General features: G+C 44.3%; 1 pseudogene; it reads right to left on the bottom strand.

Annotated features, from left to right (window-relative positions):
- Positions 1-1068: 1068 nt before the first annotated feature.
- The window catches only part of LOC132884570 (contactin-4-like), a 196177-nt pseudogene continuing 176003 nt past the window's right edge, over positions 1069-21242 (bottom strand).

Raw genomic sequence — 21242 nt, 5'->3', positions numbered from 1 at the left:
CCAAGGACCTTCCGCTGTGGGTGGAGAACCGCAAGCTTGCTCCTCGCTACATTGGCCCCTTCAAAGTTGTACACAGAGTTAACCCTGTCTCCTACCAGCTCCAGTTACCACGTATGCTAAGGATCAACCCCACATTCCATGTTTCCCTGTTGCGGCCCGTACTAATGTCCACATATGCCCCTGCCCCTAGGAACCCCCCGCATCTTCCAGGGTCAGACTGTGTTCACCATGCGCCGCCTGCTGGACTCCTGCCGGGTTCATGGGGGCTTCCAATATCTTGTGGACTGGGAGGGCTATGGCCCTGAGGAGCACTGCTGGGTCCCAGCTCGGGACATACTCGATAAAGAACTTTGTCGGGACTTCCATTCGGCCCATCCTGATCGTTTTGGGAAAGTCAGGAGATGCTCCTAGAGGGGAGGGTCCTGTTAGGACTGGGACTGTTTTTTGGCCTCTAGAGGCCACTGTTATTTCCTTTTCTGGCTATGTTTGTTTTGGGCCTCTAGAGGTCACCACTGTGTTCTGTGTTTTTGTTTTTGTCTTATTGCCGGTTTCCTGCCCTGCCCTGTCCTTAATTAGTGTATTTATACCCCTGAGTTCAGTCCTCTTGTCACGGAGTCTTTGTGCTGTTATGTTTAGCTCCAGTAACCTCTGTTCCGATTTCCTCGCCCGTGTCTTTGTGGTTTTTGTACTTTGCTTTCTTTTGGACATTTTGGACTTTGTGTTTACCATTTTTGGATCCTCTGAGCATTTGTATTTTTGCCTCTTTTATGTTTTTTTTTTGGCTCTTTGTTTCTTTGAACTTTTTGTTTTTGCCTTGGATTGTAAATGGTGTAAATATTGTAAATAAACCTTTTGATACTTTTTCTACTTCCGCCTCACGCCTCTGCATTTGATTCATCCCCCTGGTGGCCTAGTGGGGGTTTGCTGGATTATCACACCAGCGAACCAGGTTCGAATCCCAGCAAAACCCTAACATGATCAGTACAGTGCTTCAGGGTAAATGGTGAGACAGAGCCGGGACCTGCTGCTTTGTGGAGGTTTAGCTTCTTAGAGCTTGTTGATGTCCCTTTACATCATGGAGAAAGTTGAGGCTGTGGTAGTGGGTGGAGGGGCCTCCAGGTTGAGAGGTTGTAGAGAGGCCCTGGCAGCAGTAGAAGTGGGGGTGGTGGGCTGGAGTGTGGAGTCACGGGGGATATTAGGACAGTCCCATTGTCTTTCAAAGCAACAGCAGAACTCATTTAGTTGGTTGGCCAGGCAGAAGTCATGAACAGAGTGGGAAGCTGAAGGTTTGTATTTACTGATCTGTCTGAACCCTTTCCAGACAGATGCAGAGTCACTGACTGAGAACTGGTGTTGGAGTTTCTCAGAGTACAGTTGTTTAGCTTCTCTCACCACCTTGCTAAACCTGTTCTTAGACTCTTTAAATCTGTTCCGATCCCTACTTCTGAATGCTTCTTCCTTTTGCAACCTTAGCTGTTTGAGCTCATCTGTGAACCAGGGTTTGTCATTATTGCAACTCAACCTGGTTTGTGATGGAACATAGCAGTCCTCACAGAAGCTGATATCGGCTGTCACAGCCTCTGTGTGCTCATACAGACTATTGGTAGCAGTCCTGAACACATCCCAGTTTGTACAGTCCAAGCAGGCCTGAAGGTTCTCTGCAGCCTCATTGCTCCACATTTTTGATATCCTCACTACAGGTTTCCTCAAATTTAATTTCTGCCTGTATGCAGGAATCAGGTGGCCCATGACATGGTCAGAGTGGCCCAGTACAGCATGGGGGACAGCGTGATGGGCAATGTTGACTGTAGTGTAGCAGTGATCCAAAATATTCTCCTCTCTGGTCATGCATTTAATAAACTCTTTGTATTTGGGTAGTTCGTGGTTGAGGTTACCTCTGTAAAAGTCACCAAGGACAATAACTAGGGAGTCAAGGTTAGTCTGCTCCACGACCAGTGTCTGGTCGGCCATCATGTGCTGTGCGTTCTGCACGTTGGCCTGTGGTGGAATGTAAACACCAACCAGAATAAATGAAGCGAACTCACAGGGGGAGTAGAAGGGTTTACAGTTAATGAAAAATGATTCCAGGTCAGAACAGTGTTGCAGGATCAGTGACACATCACTGCACCAGCCACAGTTTACAGAAAAAAAAGATTCCACCACCCTTTGTTTTACCAGAGAAACCTGTGTTCTGGTCTGCTCTGAAAATTGTATGATATGATTTGGGATCTATGATGATGGATGGTTTATGGGGTTACTTTGTTCCTATACTGAAGAGTTATACACACACACACAGTGGTGCTTGAGAGTTTGTGAACCCTTTAGAATTTTCTATATTTCTGCATAAATATGACCTAAAACATCATTAGATTTTCACACAAGTCCTAAAAGTAGATAAAGAGAACCCAGTTAAACAAATGAGACAAAAATACTATACTTGATCATTTATTCATTGAGGAAAATGATCCAATATTACATATCTGTGAATGGCAAAAGTATGTGAACCTTTGCTTTCAGTTTCTGGTGTGACCCCCTTGTGCAGCAATAACTGCAGCTAAACATTTCCTGTAACTGCTGATCAGTCCTGCACACCAGCTTGGAGGAATTTTAGCCCATTCCTCCATACAGAACAGCTTCAATTCTGGGATGTTGCTGGGTTTCCTCATATGAACTGCTCGCTTCAGGTCCTTCCATAATATTTCAATTGGATTAAGGTCAGGACTTTGACTTGGCCATTCCAAAACATTAACTTTATTCTTCTTTAACTATTCTTTGGTAGAACGACTTGTGTGCATAGGGTCGTTGTCTTGCTGCATGATCTATGGTGGTGTAGTGGCTAGCATTGTCGCCTCACAGCCAGAAGGTCCTGGGGTTGAGCCCAGCAGCTGACAAGGGCCTTTCTGTGTGCAGTTTGCATGTTCTCCCCGTGTCTGCGTGGGTTTCCCCCACAGTCCAAAGACATGCAGGTTAGGCTAACTGGTGGCTCTAAATTGACCATAGGTGTGAGTATGAATGGTTATTTGTATCTATGTGTCAGCCCTGCGATGACCTGGCAACTTGTACAGGATGTACCCTGCCTCTCGCCCACAGTCAGCTGGGATAGGCTCCAGCTTGCCTGCAGCCCTGTACAGGATAAGCGGCTATATGTACAACCCCGACTCCAAAAAAGCTGGGACAAAGTACAAATTGTAAATAAAAACGGAATGCAATAATTTACAAATCTCAAAAACTGATATTGTATTCACAGTAGAACATAGACAACATATCAAATGTCAAAAGTGAGACATTTTGAAATTTCATGCCAAATATTGGCTCATTTGAAATTTCATGACAGCAACACATCTCAAAAAAGTTGGGACAGGGGCAATAAGAGGCTGGAAAAGTGAAAGGTACAAAAAAGGAACAGCTGGAGGACCAAACTGCAACTCATTAGGTCAATTGGCAATAGGTCATTAATATGACTGGGTATAAAAAGAGCATCTTGGAGTGGCAGTGGCTCTCAGAAGTAAAGATGGGAAGAGGATCACCAATCCCCCTAATTCTGCACCGACAAATAGTAGAGTAATATCAGAAAGGAGTTCGACAGTGTAAAATTGCAAAGAGTTTGAACATATCATCATCTACAGTGCATAATATCATCAAAAGATTCAGAGAATCTGGGAGAATCTCTGTGCGTAAGGGTCAAGGCTGGAAAACCATACTGGGTGCCCGTGATCTTCGGGCCCTTAGACGGCACTGCATCACATACAAGCATGCTTCTGTATTGGAAATCACAAAATGGGCTCAGGAATATTTCCAGAGAACATTATCCGTGAACACAATTCACCGTGCCATCCGCCGTTGCCAGCTAAAACTCTATAGTTCAAAGAAGAAGCCATATCTAAACATGATCCAGAAGCGCAGACGTCTTCTCTGGGCCAAGGCTCATTTAAAATGGACTGTGGCAAAGTGGAAAACTGTTCTGTGGTCAGACGAATCAAAATTTGAAGTTCTTTATGGAAATCAGGGATGCCGTGTCATTCGGACTAAAGAGAAGGACAACCCAAGTTGCTATCAGCGCTCAGTTCAGAAGCCTGCATCTCTGATGGTATGGGGTTGCATTAGTGCATGTGGCATGGGCAGCTTACACATCTGGAAAGACACCATCAATGCTGAAAGGTATATCCAGGTTCTAGAGCAACATATGCTCCCATCCAGACGACGTCTCTTTCAGGGAAGACCTTGCATTTTCCAACATGACAATGCCAAACCACATACTGCATCAATTACAGCATCATGGCTACATAGAAGAAGGGTCCGGGTACTGAACTGGCCAGCCTGCAGTCCAGATCTTTCACCCATTGAAAACCTTTGGCGCATCATAAAACGGAAGATACGACAAAAAAGACCTAAGACAGTTGAGCAACTAGAATCCTACATTAGGCAAGAATGGGTTAACATTCCTATCCCTAAACTTGAGCAACTTGTCTCCTCAGTCCCCAGATGTTTATAGACTGTTGTAAAGAGAAAAGGGGATGTCTCACAGTGGTAAACATGGCCTTGTCCCAACTTTTTTGAGATGTGTTGTTGTCATGAAATTTAAAATCACTTAATTTTTCTCTTTAAATGATTTTCTCAATTTAAACATTTGATATGTCATCTATGTTCTATTCTGAATAAAATATGGAATTTTCAAACTTCCACATCATTGCATTCCATTTTTATTTACAACTTTTTTGGAATCGGGGTTGTGTGTGTGTGTTTGTGTGTGTGTGTGTGTGTGTGTATATATATATATATATATATATATATATATATATATACATACACAGGTATATTTACTACCGTTCAAAAGTTTGGGGTCACCCAGACAATTTTGTGTTTTTCATGAAAAGTCACACTTTCATTTCCCACCATAAGTTGTAAAATGAATAGAAAATATAGTCAAGACATTTTTCTGGCCATTTTGCGCATTTAATCGACCCCACAAATGTGATGCTCCAGAAACTCAATCTGCTCAAAGGAAGGTCAGTTTTATAGCTTCTCTAAAGAGCTAAACTGTTTTCAGCTGTGCTAACATGATTGTACAAGGGTTTTCTAATCATCCATTAGCCTTCTGAGGCAATGAGCAAACACATTGTACCATTAGAACACTGGAGTGATAGTTGCTGGAAATGGGCCTCTATACACCTATGTAGATATTGCACCAAAAACCAGACATTTGCAGCTAAAATAGTCATTTACCACATTACCAATGTATAGAGTGTATTTCTGATTAGTTTAAAGTGATCTTCATTGAAAAGAACAGTGCTTTTCTTTCAAAAATAAGGAAATTTCAAAGTGACCCCAAACTTTTGAATGGTAGTGTATAATATATATATATATATATATATATATATATATATATATATACACACACACACACACACGTACAGGATAAGCGTATATATATATATATATATATATATATATATATATATATATATATATATATATACGGGCCATCCCACATTTTTGAAAAAAATGAGTTAGAGGGTCTATGAGGTGGGGCATATAAGTGTAATTCATAAAATTTTTACCTTTACTAGTGATGTCTTTCTATTCTAGTTTTTGTTAAATTCTGTACTTCAGAGATGCAACAAAACTTAAACTTTAAATTGAAATTTCTCGAAATCAAAAAAATGTGGGATGGCCCGCCCTGGTTCTTAGGGGCTCATATATTCCCCCCCCACTAAGATCCAAAACATTTATAGAGAGGCACACAGAATTCTTCCCCTTGAGTAAAAGTTTAGAACAGTTACTGTCTCAGAAAAAAGTTAACAAACTCATTGTCATATCCATCCACCCAGGGGCGCAGATAGGATTTTTGAACTGGGGGGGACTGAGCTGTCAGCAAATGATTCCATTTTGTGTATCTCATCTCATCTCATTATCTCTAGCCGCTTTATCCTTCTACAGGGTCGCAGGCAAGCTGGAGCCTATCCCAGCTGACTACGGGCGAAAGGCGGGGTACACCCTGGACAAGTCGCCAGGTCATCACAGGGCTGACACATAGACACAGACAACCATTCACACTCACATTCACACCTACGGTCAATTTAGAGTCACCTGTTAACCTAACCTGCATGTCTTTGGACTGTGGGGGAAAACGGAGCACCCGGAGGAAACCCACGCGGACACGGGGAGAACATGCAAACTCCACACAGAAAGGCCCTCGCCGGCCCTGGGGCTCGAACCCAGGACCTTCTTGCTGTGAGGCGACAGCGCTAACCACTACACCACCGTGCCGCCCCATTTTGTATATATATATATATATATATATATATAATGTATGTGTGTGTGTGTATATATATATATATATATATATATATATATATATATATATATATATATATATACACACACACTACTGTTCAAAAGTTTGGGGTCACTTTAAAATGTCCTTATTTTTGAAAGAAAAGCACTGTTCTTTTCAATGAAGATCACTTTAAACTAATCAGAAATACACTCTATACATTGCTAATGTGGTAAATGACTATTCTAGCTGCAAATGTCTGGTTTTTGGTGCAATATCTCCATAGGTGTATAGAGGCCCATTTCCAGCAACTCTATCTCCAGTGTTCTAATGGTACAATGTGTTTGCTCATTGCCTCAGAAGGCTAATGGATGATTAGAAAACCCTTGTACAATCATGTTAGCACAGCTGAAAACAGTTTAGCTCTTTAGAGAAGCTATAAAACTGACCTTCCTTTGAGCAGATTGAGTTTCTGGAGCATCACATTTGTGGGGTCGATTAAATGCTCAAAATGGCCAGAAAAATGTCTTGACTATATTTTCTATTCATTTTACAACTTATGGTGGTAAATAAAAGTGTGACTTTTCATGGAAAACACAAAATTGTCTGGGTGACCCCAAACTTTTGAACGTTAGTGTGTATACATGTTATTTCACCTCCCTCACTGCCATCACCAGGAACTACCTGCAGGCCAGGACAATGATAACATTTTAACATAGCCTATGGAAATCCAAAGTTTACACATTATCATCACGCGCAGAAATTGCAAAACTAGTTTTAAAACCGCTAAGTTCCAACTGTTAAACATAGCAAGAGGCTGGGCTACGTGTGTGTGTGTAAAGTGTAAACCAGTGCATCCTGACTTTCTAACTATGCCTGTGTGTTGCGTGAGTGGCAGTCAGTCAACAACTCTTTGCAAAGCTTCCTTATGAAACAATATGCTCGCTGAAATTATGGCAGGGAACGCCAGATTAAACATTAAAACTGCCTTCTGAGCACTGTATCTACAGGCTACCACCGAAAGAAGGAGGCTACCAGAAAGGCATCTCTACTCCGTACGATTTTACTTTCACTACGACATTGCTTTGAACAGACTATCAAAAAATTGCAAGGTGATATGATAAAGTAAGGCACAGTTTACTTACAGTCGTTTTTTTTTTTTTTTGAAAAAATGATGCAATCGTTTTCTGCCTTTTGGCACCCTTCATCATGCCGTGTTGGGGTCCTGAACTAGGAGGCGCTGTCCCTGATATGCCTGTCAAACTTGTTATGGGTAACCATAGCAACCAAGCTCGAGCTCGCAACCTGTGCAGTCTGCGCAGTTGCAACTATGTATACACTGCTGTGCACCTCAATAAACCTTATGGTAATTAGTCTTTTGATTTTTCCGTGAGGTTTGCCTTATGCAAAGAAAGACAGCATAGACGTTTTTTCCTCCCTATGAGTGGGGGGGACCGAACGAGGTGAATTTAAATCTGGGTGGGACGAATCCCCCCCCGTCCCCCCCTCTATCTGCGCGCGTGCATCCACCCACCCATAATCTGTACCTGCTTACCCTCTACAGGGTTGCAGGCCTATCCCAGCTGACTGTGGGCGAGAGGCAGGGTACACCCTGGACAAGTCACCAGGTCATCGCAGGGCTAACACATAGAAACACCTATGGTCAATTTAGAGCCACCAATTCACCTAACCTGCATGTATTTGGGCTGTGGGGTAAACCAGAGCACCCGGAGGAAACCCATGCAGACACGGGGATAACATGCAAACTCCACACAGAAAGGCCCTTGTCGGCCGCTGGGCTTGAACCCAGGACTTTCTTGCTGTGAGGTGACAGTGCTAACCACTACACCACCATGCCGCCCCATTGTCGCAGCTGATTATTATAATGTATAGAATTGCATAATGGGGGAAAAAAATCTAGTGTGCAATATGGTACATTGTCCTCTGCAGTGTTTATTGTTGTTTTAACACTGTGGCAGATTTGTGAAGCAGGATTTCTAATTTCCAGATAGGTACGGTAGCTGCATTAGTAAATTCTATATATATTTTTTTTTTTACCCATAATGCTCCAGTAGGGCGGCACGGTGTTGTAGTGGTTAGCACTGTCACCTCACAACAAGAAGGTCCGGGTTCAAGCCCCGTGGCCGGCGAGGGCCTTTCTGTGCGGAATTTGCATGTTCTCCCCATGTTTGCGTGGGTTTCCTCTGGGTGCTCCGGTTTCCCCCACAGTCCAAAGACATGAAGGTTAGGTTAACTGGTGACTCTAAATTGACCGTAGGTGTGAATGTGAGTGTGAATGGTTGTCTGTGTCTATGTGTCAGCCCTGTGATGACCTGGCGACTTGTCCAGGGTGTACCCCGCCTTTCGCCCGTAGTCAGCTGGGATAGGCTCCAGCTTGCCTGCGACCCTGTAGAACAGGATAAAGTGGCTAGAGATAATGAGATGAGATGAGATGAGATGAGATAATGCTCCAGTAGCTTCATGTATTGCCTCCAAATAGGAAGCACAGTAAACAGTGAAAGTTCTAAAAACGTCACATACATACATACATAACCTCCCCCCCCAAAAAAAAACAAAAAACAAAAAAACACCCACATATTTTACAGTTCTGTTGCCTGTCTTGTCCAGTAATTTGTACTTTGATTAGACTTTGACAGTGTGTTGCTTATTCAGTATACTTTTACTTTCTCCTCTAAACACATTATTGAGAAAAAGGATGATAGTGTAAACATTAAATTCATGTTCACGACACAACTGCCAATGATGTCTCATAGATGCATCACTGAAATGGGGTAGAATACATTCATCCAAATGGAAAATACAATCTCAGGGGTTTGTCACTCTTTGTAATCACCTGATGTGATTGTCACTGATTGGCTGTGTTAATCTACAGTGCTCGGCTCATTACAGTACAAACTACAGCTTCGCTTCATACCATTCAGTGTGTGCTTTCTTATGACCACTGCTGGTGCTGGTTCACTCAGCTTCACAAACTGAAACAAACAAAACCGCAACCAAAACATAAACTAGAGCTCGGAAACCATGGCAAGGAACAACCATGACCTCGGAGACAGATACAATCATAAGTGTTAATACATCACAAAGTGAGTGTGCAGTCAGCGTCCTTTGATGCGCACGTGCTGATTGTGCTCCAATCAGCAACAGGTGTTTGCAACGAACCAATTGTCCCAAGGGTGCACATGCTGCACGCTTCATGCGCATGGACGAAAGTGGGGCGCTCGAGCCCGCAAAGACATGACACCAGCCACCCATGATAATACCTAGGTACACTATAGGACATGCCCTGTGCCCAAAATCACTCACTACTCACTATATCGTGGACTACTGTATATAGTGAGTTCGCCATTTTGTAGTGCTGTCCGAATGTACAGTGAGAATTATTACACCCTATATAGTGGACTCATAGTATCCCACAATGCACCATGAAAAGGACTGTGCAACCGATGGTCACTAACCAAGCAATATATCCCATCATGCACTGTGGTCGGGCTGAAGGGGAAAAAAAAGTGCTTTGGAGGTGAATGGCCGGAGGAAGAAACACATTATAAACGGACATTCGAGTACAATTAAAAATAGTAAGATTAGAGAAAAAAACAAGCTAAAATAGAATAAGACAGATAAAATACAAGAATAAAAGATACAGTGCAGAGCAAGGAAATAAACAAAAGCCTCAAATTTGATTGAATAAAAGGCAGCGGCAAAGAAGAAAGTATTCAGCCTTGATTTAAAAGAACTGAAAGATGCAGCAAATACAAAGTACTTTGTCTCATCTCATCTCATCTCATCTCATCTCATCTCATCTTATCTCATTATCTCTAGCCACTTTATCCTGTTCTACAGGGTCGCAGGCAAGCTGGAGCCTATCCCAGCTGACTACGGGCGAAAGGCGGGGTACACACTGGACAAGTCGCCAGGTCATCACAGGGCTGACACATAGATTTCACACTCACACCTACGGTCAATTTAGAGTCACCAGTTAACCTAACCTTCATGTCTTTGGACTGTGGGGGAAACCGGAGCACCCAGAGGAAACCCACACAGACACAGGGAGAACATGCAAAGTCCGCACAGAAAGGCCCTCACCGGCCACGGGGCTCGAACCCGGACCTTCTTGCTGTGAGTAACCACTACACTACCGTGCCGCCTCAGTAAATCAGTGCTCTTCAATTTTAGGCTTGGAAAAAGCATTTAAAACACCAACTTCCTCTGAAAGAACTTCCTATGGCAAATACTTATAAAATATGATTTGGACATTATGGAATTTCTAGACAGATGTCTGCTGTAATATTTTATTGTTCTGTGTTTGTTTGGTTTCATTTTGGTTTTGGCAGGGCACAATAGAAAATAATAAGTTCTTCCTGTGTCTTTGCAGAAACTGTAATGGAGTCTTTACCAACATTTCAGTTTGGATGGGATATATGTCTGTTACCTGGGGTTATTTCTACTAGTCATTTTATAGAAGGTAAATAATATTTTAATAATAAAATGTTTGCATGTGTAGTCTCACATGAAAGCTTCAGATGGACTAATGTCTTGTATGACTCCAGTAATACTTACCCTGTCAAACAGGGTTTAACATGTAACACTTAATATGTAACGTTTAAATAAGAGAGCCAAAGAGTGCTAAATAATATCCCATGGTTACTTGTATGAAAGAAGTGAACAAACTGCTTCCATACACGACCATGAAATGTTGATGCTACCTTCAAAAAGATATCAAAAAGAATGTATTCAAGAGACTCAAGAGTAAAAAGGAAAATATTCCTTGCCTTTATGTTTTCTTTAAAGTGCTAGTCTTATGAAAATGGCATCACCCCTGGAAATTATACCTTATAAAACTAGACATGTTAAATAGTTTACTATCTAAATTGTTTTTTAATACAAGGCTGGGAACATGTTCTATTTAGTTGGTAAAGTTTGGCTTTTTGAGTCCACCATTACATGAATGCGTTCCTGGTAAGTTACTGTTAATTCAAAGGAAGTGATGTCATATGCATAATGATTGAAAGTTTGTGGCATTTCTGGCTTTGTTTGCTTTGCAAAGTGTAGCACGTTTTTAACATTTTTTTTTATTTATTCCATTCCAAAGCTAAAACCAAAGTATGTCTCCTAAGAGGTGTGTCCTTCAAGGCTGTTCAAGTGTAGCCAATAAAAAAAAGCGGAATTTTGATCCATTATAGGCCAAAGTTGGCAGGACACTTACGGAATGAATGGGTTCGATTTGTACGGACAAAGAAAGGTAACTTCAAGCCAACAGGATGGTTTGGTGTCTGGTCCATACATTTTGAAAAAGATACATTTGTGAGGAAAATTCACATAGGATTTGAGCGACATCTGGTACGTGGCGCAGTTCCTACGATCTGGAAACAGAAGTCAGAAACACCATCCCAAAGAACTCACCACACAGTAAGTGTCAAGCTTGTGTTTAGCCTGTTGCTTGAATTTATTAGTTGTCCTTAGTCTTTTATCCTTTTAACTGATAGCAGTTCTGAAGTTTTATACAAAGCTAAATAATGGCAGTAATTAGGCAGAGTGGCAGCTACAATTATCGACACTTTAATGATCTTTTGGCCATTGCACAAGTAGAAAAGGCTTTCAATATGTAAATTGTGCATGAATAATTACTCAAATTTCCACTGGGGGGGAAAAAAAAGAGTTGATTCCCAATTATTTGGCATATCAGATCACGTGACACCGTTCCACAAGTATTGACACCTTTGTCCACAGTTATTGACACCGTTCCACAATTATCGATCTTTATTTATTTTTTAAAAAAATCATAAGTATGTGGTATTACGTTAACAAAACATAGTTTTTATTTAAAATTTATTTTACATAGACTTATATTTAGTACAAAATATATTTTATATAAATATAGCGATGTCTGTGCTTACGTAAATGAGGAAGCAATTCTAATGTTTGTAAACAAATTAGCTGATAATGTTTAACCTGTGTCAGAAAATATTTTTGTTCCACTTTCTAAGTATTTTCATAGATCACATTTTGTTAATCATTCATTGTTGTTTGTATTAATTTCTAGTTTTGTAGTTTACCAATAAATGTCAGCAGTCAATTGACATTATAACCATATGAAAATCCAGGTCAAAGTTCGCATGTCATTCCTTGAACCAAAACTTTATATTTTTACATCTAAAAATATAAACTGTCTACTGATATTGTAATATGTGGTAGATATTTGCAACAAACTGGAAAAAAATCTGAATGGAACAGAAAAATCTAAATATTTCAAGCATGTAATTTTTTATATGCTAGGAATTTAATTCTGGTCTAATTCTATTTATTGCAATAGGGTTCCAAATACTCTATAAGCAATCCATTCTGTTATGAATCAGAAAAAAACTATAGTATATTATAAATCACAGCACTTTTATTTTTTTAAAGTACTTAATCTCCTTCAACAATGTTACACAAAGATCGATACATAACAGTTGTAAATGTCACTTAATTCCACAGGGTGTCGATAATGGTGGACACCGGTGAAAGTGATCACTCTTATCAACACCTCACATGACTTCTCAAACGCATGTTTAGATACAAAATGGTGACTGTCAAATGAAAGAGTAGGTTTTGACAAGGATATCATGAAATATCGGTGAATTTGATAAGTAAAGTTTCAAAGAACCTAGTTTATGGTCTGTCACATTTCTCTTATGATTACAGTCATAAATTGTAAAAACTGGTAGATGATCACTAATATCATTGATTAATATTCCACTTATAATGTTATTATCTATATCATTGGTAAATATATTATCTATTAAGGTAACACTATGGTCAGCAATTCTGGTGGGTCTGGTCATTTTTGGGTGGAGACTCATACTGTACATGGTATTAATAAATTCCTCAGTCATACTGTGCTTATTAGGGTTCAACAGATCAATATTTGTATCCCCACAAACATGTGCATGATCTTTCCACCATGTTTACCTGCGATGATAACATCCGGGTTTTCCTCAAATTACCGATCGTGCTGAAAAACATTCCATCTCATTTAACAAGCTGTGTCATCAGACGACAAGATCAAAGGGCCGGGGGGGGGGGTGTATTCCAGTTGATTAATTAACCAATCATAACTGTTGTAACTGAAACTCACCTTTGCAAAATTGTTTTTTTATTGGTAAATCTGAAAAGGCGTCGATAATTATGGACTGTCGATAATTGCAGCTGCCGTTCTACTATCACTTTCAGTGCTGGCAGGAGTAGCTGGCGCATTGTGTCATATGCATTACCACCAAAACTAAGTTGTGTATAAAACTACAACCTTTTCTGGTTCTAACAGTACCAGTTAGGACCATGTAGACCCTTTCTATTTTGTGCTACAACGTTAAGTAGAGGTGTGTGTGTGCGCGCGCACACGCATGTGGCAGCAGGAGGGTCAGCACGCAATCACCGTTACTTATTTTTTACTAAAATTCCAATGCTGAAGATGAAGGAGAGGGTGGAAAGGCTTGTTTCTGTTTGTGCCGGTTATGCAGTATTTGAAGAAGGAGGAGCTGCTATTTGTACAACAGTAGACACAGATGCTTTGGCTGTTTTGGCTATAGCACACTCGGATGAAATACCGAAAGAAGAAAGTGGTTGTTTACATACATGTCAACCTTGGTCAATCAAACCTGTATAACCAACCTCCAAAATCCGTATTTCCTTTATAAAATCCGTATAAGATGCAAATTAAAATAATTTACCTAAAATTTGAATGATAATTAACAATGATGTATCCAAGTTACTTTTTATTCAATATTAATAACAATAAACCTTCAGAATGAATACAAAGCTCCAATGTTCGACAAAAACACAATGTGTCACTCCAATGTTCTGAATTGTACTCCATGACAGCTTTTTTTAGCACTCTGCACCAATACCTCACAAAGCTGCATGTCACAGCAAGTGTCTGTGTTGATCTTGCCGGAGTGCCCATTCAGAATCTTTTCAGTCGCTATTGAAAGTCGCTCAGGTGGAAATACGCGTTTCAAACAAAATGTTACTTCCCAGTTGGCGGGATTCTCGCAATGTGGTGTGCGCATGATCAAAAGTGGAACGAAGTCTCGCTACCACAAGATAACGCGCAATTTCATAAGACTCTTTACTGGCTGTTTGTGCTTTCTGTAGTGTACAGTACATTTGTAAATGTTATGTGCTCTTTTATCATCGTGGGAATTGGTTATAGCTCTAAATAAATATTGAAGTTTTTTTAAAGAATCCTGTGGCAGCGGGGGTGTGGTCAAGCGCCGGTCTGTGACAGGAGGGTGGAGTCAGGGAAGGTAAGTGGCAGAATCACTACACCTGACGGCAATTAACCTGTGTTTGTGTGTGTCTTCCCAGTGACCGCGCCCTATTTAAGGAGGGAGAGCGAGAGCAGAGGAGCTCATCCCCGGACAAGACGCTAGTGTGTGTCTCTGTGTGTGCCGAACATATATTGTTAAAACTGAAAAGTGTGGCAATAAAGCCTTTGGTTACACCTGATCTCTGTCCTGCCGTCCTCTGTGCTCCACCTACACGTTTGAACCGTTACAGTGGTGCTGAAACCCGGGATCCAGAGTGGAGCACCAACCGATCAGCCCCATGGAGTCCTCCCCGTTCGCCGACCTGGTCCACACCCTCGCCACGGCCCAGCAAAGCCAGCACCAGGCACTCGTCACCCTCCAGAAGGAACAAGAGCGGCGCTTCGAAGCCCTGGTGCTGGCCCAGCAGGAAGACTGCGAGGCGTTCTGGCACCTCCTCGCATCGGCAGGGTCCACCAGCGCTCCGGCCGCGGGCCCGTCTCCCCTCACCGTCACCAAGATGGGCCCGCAGGATGACCCTGAGGCATTCATCACGCTATTTGAACAGGTCGCAGAAGCCTTGGGGTGGCTGATGGAGCAGCGCACAGCGCACCTCCTCCCCCTCCTAACAGGAGAGGCACAGCTGGCCGTGCTACAGCTCCCCGCCAACCGCTGGCTGGCCTATTTGGACCTCCACCAGGCCGTCCTCCAGTGCGTGGGGCGCACGCCAGAGCAGCAGCTCCAGCGCTTCTGTGCTCTGCGCTTGGAGGAAGTCGGCCGGCTGTTCGCATTCGGCCAGCAGCTCCGGGACGCCTGCTGGTGGTGGCTGAGGGCTGACGATCGCGACACCGAGGGGATCATCGACCAGGTGGTGCTGGAGCAGTTCATCGCTCGCTTACCCGCAGGAACCGCGGAGTGGGTCCAGTGCCACCGCCCGGCGTTGCTGGATCAGGCAGTGGAGCTGGCAGAGGATCATTTGGCAGCTGTTCCGGCGGCAGGACAGCAGATGGTGTCTACTCTTCTTTCCTCTTCTCTCTCTCTCTCTCTCTCTCTCCCCCCCTTCTGTGTCCCGTCCTCGCCCCATTCCCCCACCGTGGAGACGGGGGCTGGCACCACCTCAGCCGGCCCGTCGCACCCGCGGTGCCCTCCCGTTTCTCCCTTCTGTGTCTGTCTCCCCCCCCCCCCCAGGTGAGTGAGCCCCAGAACACCGGTGCAGAGGGAAAGCCCGGGCCGGTTTGCTGGTGCTGTGGGGAGCCGGGCCACCTTCAACAACAGTGCATGGCAATGGAAGTGGGCGCAGTGGTTCGGATCCCCGACGCACCAGAGGCCACCCTCGATCGGGCCGGAGCGTATCGCATACCAGTGAGTATCCAAGGGGCGTTGTTGGATTCGGGTTGTAATCAGACCTCAATTCGCCAAAGCCTGGTTCAAGACGAGGCATTGGGGGGAGCACAGGGATGTTCACAGCTACCCTTTGGTGTCGGTGCACATTTTTTTCAGAGGGGAAAAATTTATAGTGAAGGCGGCGGTTAATCCTCGCCTTACCCACTCTTTAATTTTGGGGACTGATTGGCCGGGATTTCGGGGGTTAATGACCCGCTTAGTAAAGAGTGGGTCCTGCCATTTGACAGGGGGAGGTCCCGGTGTCGCTTTGGCAGGAGCAGCTGTCACAGAGCCGTCTACGTCATCTCCGCATCAGAGTGAGGAGCCGCCGGCTCCTCTTCTCTCTATTGGGGAATCCCTCGTGGATTTCCCATTAGAACAATCGCGAGACGAGACTCTGCGACATGCGTTTGACCAAGTGAGAGTAATTGATGGTCAAACGCTCCAGCCGAACGCCACCCCGTCCTTCCCCTACTTCGCAATTAGGAAGGATAGGTTATACCGAGTGACTCAGGACACTCAAACTAAAGAGCGAGTCACGCAGCTTTTGATTCCGAAGAGCCACCGGGAATTGGTATTCCAGGCGGCTCACTTTAATCCCATGGCTGGACACTTAGGGCAGGATAAGACACTAGCCCGAATAATGGCCCGATTCTATTGGCCGGGGATTCGCGGCGATGTTCGTAGGTCGTGTACGGCATGCCGCGAATGCCAGTTAGTAAATCCAGCAGCCATTCCAAAAGCGCCTTTGCACCCTCTTCCACTGATCGAGACCCCGTTTGAGAGAATTGGGATGGATCTCGTCGGGCCATTAGATCGGTCAGCACGAGGGTACCGCTTTATATTAGTTCTGGTGGACTATGCAATGCGATACCCGGAAGCAGTGCCTCTGCGCAATATCTCAGCATGCAGTATTGCAGAGGCGCTCTTCCGCGTCATCTCCCGAGTCAGAATCCCGAAAGAGATTCTGACTGATCAAGGCACTACATTTATGTCACGGACACTGCGCGAACTGTATGGGTTATTGGGGATTAAGCCGATCCGCACCAGTGTGTATCACCCACAAACGGACGGTTTAGTAGAACGGTTCAATCGCACCCTCAAAAATATCATTAAAAAATTCTTAAGCTCGAGCCCTTGTTGTTCTCAGTGCGAGAGGTTCCCCAAGCCTCCACGGGGTTCTCCCCGTTCGAATTATTATATGGGCGTAAGCCGCGCGGCATCCTAGACGTGCTGCGGGAAAATTGGGAGGAGGGACCTTCACAAAGCAAGAATGAAATTCAATACGTTATGGACCTGCGCGCAAAACTCCACACGCTCACCCACCTAACTCAGGAGAATTTGCAGCAGGCCCAGGAACGGCAAGCCCGCCTGTACAACAAGCCTGAACTCCTTAGGGAGTTCACCCAGGGAGATAAAGTACTCATACTGTTGCCCACTTCGAGCTCCAAATTGATCACCAAGTGGCAAGGGCCCTTTGAGGTCACACGGCAAGTCGGGGACGTCGATTATGAGGTGAGTCGAACGAACAGGGGTGGGGCACGACAAATTTACCACCTCAACCTGCTTAAACTCTGGAATGAGGAGGTCCCTGTGGCGTTGGTGTCGGTGGTTCCGGAGAAGGCGGAGCTGGGACCGGAGGTTCAAAAGAGGGCATTGGCATCACACACCTCTCCGGTCCCCTGTGGAGACCACCTCTCCCCAACCCAACTCACGGAGGTCACCCAGTTGCAGACCGAGTTTTCGGATGTGTTCTCGCCCCTGCCCGGTCGCACCAACCTCATAGAGCACCACATAGAGACGCCCCCGGGGGTAGTAGTGCATAGCCGCCCTTACAGGTTACCCAAACACAAAAAAAAGGTGGTTCGGGAAGAACTTGAGACCATGCTCGAAATGGGCATCGTCGAGGAGTCCCACAGTGACTGGAGCAGCCCGGTCGTCTTGGTACCCAAGGCCGACGGGTCGGTCCGGTTCTGTGTGGACTACAGAAAAGTCAACGCGGTGTCTAAATTCGATGCGAACCCGATGTCTCGTACTGATGAGTTGCTCGATCGACTTGGGACTGCTCGCTTTTATTCGACGCTGGATTTGACGAAGGGATATTGGCAGATCCCCTTGACTCCACTATCCCAAGAGAAATCGGCCTTTTCCACACCATTTGGTTTACACCAATTCGTCACCCTTCCATTTGGGCTGTTTGGGGTGCCCGCTACGTTTCAGCGGCTGATGGACAAAGTCCTCCGCCCTCACGCCACTTATGCGGCCGCCTATCTGGATGATATTATCATCTATAGTAATGACTGGCAGAGGCACCTCGAACATCTGAGGGCCGTCCTTAGGTCGCCGAGACGAGCGGGGCTCACGGTCAACCCAAAGAAGTGTGCGATTGGGCGGGTGGAAGTACGGTATCTGGGCTTCCACTTGGGCAACGGGCAGGTGCGTCCCCAAATTAATAAGACGGCAGTGATTGCGGCCTGCCCGAGGCCCAAGACCAAAAAGGGGGTGAGGCAGTTCCTGGGGCTGGCTGGCTATTACCATAGGTTTATACCTAATTATTCGGATGTCACCAGCCCGCTGACTGACCTCACTAAAAAGGGGGCACCAGATCCGGTCCAGTGGACGGAGCAATGCCAGCGGGCTTTTTCTGAAGTGAAGGCTGCACTGTGTGGGGGGCCACTTTTACACCCCCCTGACTTTTCTCTCCCCTTTGTGTTGCAGACCGATGCGTCGGACAGAGGGCTGGGGGCGGTTTTGTCCCAGGAGGTGGAGGGGGAGGACCGCCCCATCCTGTACATTAGCAGGAAGCTGTCAGTGCGTGAGGGGCACTACAGCACGATCGAGAAGGAGTGTCTGGCGATCAAGATCAAGTGGGCGGTCCTTGCCCTCCGTTACTACCTGCTGGGGCGCCCTTTGACCCTCTGTTCAGACCACGCGCCCCTCCAGTGGCTCCACCGCATGAAAGATGCCAACGCGTGGCTCACCCGTTGGTATCTGGCACTCCAACCCTTCAATTTCAAGGTGGTCCACAGGCCGGGGGCGCAGATGGTCGTGGCGGACTTCCTCTCCCGTCAAGGGGGGGGGAGTCGGCTGCAGGCCAGATGGCCGCCCGGCCTGAGTCGGACGGTGGGGGTATGTGGCAGCGGGGGTGTGGTCAAGTGCCGGTCTGTGACAGGAGGGCGGAGTCAGGGAAGGTAAGTGGCAGAATCACTACACCTGACAGCAATTAACCTGTGTTTGTGTGTGTCTTCCCAGTGACCGTGCCCTATTTCAGGAGGGAGAGCGAGAGCAGAGGAGCTCATCCCCGGACGAGACGCTAGTGTGTGTCTCTGTGTGTGCCGAACATACTGTATATTGTTAAAACTGAAAAGTGTGGCAATAAAGCCTTTGGTTACACCTGATCTCTGTCCTGCCGTCCTCTGTGCTCCACCCACACGTTCAAACCGTTACAAATCCGTATAACTTTATTTGTACGCCCATATACTACGTTTATTGAATCAAATCCGTATAAAATACGGACATTCCGTATAGGTTGACATGTATGTGTTTAGATAGTTTATTTTGTTTACAGGTAGTATTTGACAGAAGATGGATATGATGTGTTACTAGTACCTGAAGATACAGTATTAACTGAACAGCTTATATTTTGCTCATGTTGTGAAAGAATCTCTTTCAGTGCCTATAAATACAGAAAAAATGAGTTAGTTGAGAGAGATAACAGGATGGTGTGTCCATTCATTTGGTATTTAAATCATGTTTTTAGATGCAGTATAACGTTGCACATGTTTCAGTGGACAAAAAGACAATGACAAGATTCAGAAATACACAGGGAAGTTTATCACAGAGTGAGAAATTACAAATTAATCTTGCAATGGCCTTTTTCTTCATGCCAATTCCATGATTATTCTAGGGACTTTTCCTTAAAATTTCAAACAGGTTCAATTCACCTTAAAATCAGCTCTTTGTAAAGGGACACCTTAAGAAAATCATAGGTTTAGGAATTTTGAAAATGTCTTATGGTTGCAGAGATACAGTGATTTTAGTGAAAAAAAAACGGCAATTGTGCGCTGACCGACCCCCCCCCCCCCCCACACACACACACACACACACACACACAGACAACTCTACTTAACGTTGTAACACAAAATAGAAAGGGTCTTCAACTTTCGTTGTCTTTTTCTAAAGAATCAGTATCAAGAACGCATGCCACTGCAGAGAATAGTATAGAGTCTGTGTGGACACAAAAGAAGGCAGTGGCGCATATGACGTCACACATGCAGCGCTGCTGACCTGTAAATCGCTGCAATCTAATAATGGTGGCCAAGCTTTTAGTGATTTTTGGAATAGAATTCAGATGCAAAAAAAAAATCGAACTTTTTTTTATTTACTAGTGAATTTTGCAACCTATTTGAGCATATCACACACAGAAAACCCGGGAATTTATGAAGTAATTTTTGTTAGACTAGCACTTCAAATATTGGCATTCCTGTTGGAAGAGATGAGCAGAATGACCGCTTAATAATCATAGATACACAAGACAGTAACAAATATGATTATGACTCTGGGCAGCACAGTGATGCAACAGTTAGCACTGTTACCTCACAGCAAGAAAGTTCTGAGTTCAAACCTCATGGCTGACTGGACCTTTCCGTGTGGAGTTTGCATGTTCTCCCTGAGCCTGTGTGGGTTTTCTCCGGGTGATCTGGTTTCCTCCCACAGTCCAGAGATATACGGATTAGGTCACCTGGCTACTCTAAATTGCCCACAGGTGTGAATGTGGACTTGGTTGTTCATCTCTGTGTTAGGCTTGCAATAGATTGCTGATCTGCGTAGGGTGCACCCCACCTCTCGCCTGAAGTCAGCTGGAATTGGCTCCAGCTTCCCCCATGACCCTGACGGATAAGCAGTATAGCTCATGGATGGATAGATTATGACTCCATTATCCATGCCTCCAATATGGTGAGGAAAGCACAAAGATATTTTTCATTTGTCTTTTTTTTTTAACCTTGAGGCATGGGCAACGCTTATTTCTAATGACTTTGTGACAATGTCTACTGGAAAAAGTGCTTAAAACTTAAAAGTGAATTCTCAGCACACTAGAAGGATGATTAGTATGCTGAGCAATTTGAGGTGCTCTTAGGGGAAAAAATCCATAAATCATTTATAATTCTTCTTTATACGGACAGACGAAAAACAAAGACCTGGGCTTCTGATATCCATTCTTGCCTGCATGGGTGAGATAATTTGTAGCTATTGATTGCATTATACAAGTTCTGCTCTGAAAG

Source organism: Neoarius graeffei, chromosome 4 (assembly GCF_027579695.1).
Source record: "Neoarius graeffei isolate fNeoGra1 chromosome 4, fNeoGra1.pri, whole genome shotgun sequence".
NCBI classification, from domain to species: Eukaryota; Metazoa; Chordata; class Actinopteri; order Siluriformes; family Ariidae; genus Neoarius; species Neoarius graeffei.
Note: the sequence above shows the minus strand (reverse complement) of the source record. Positions and strands in the feature narration are given on the sequence as shown.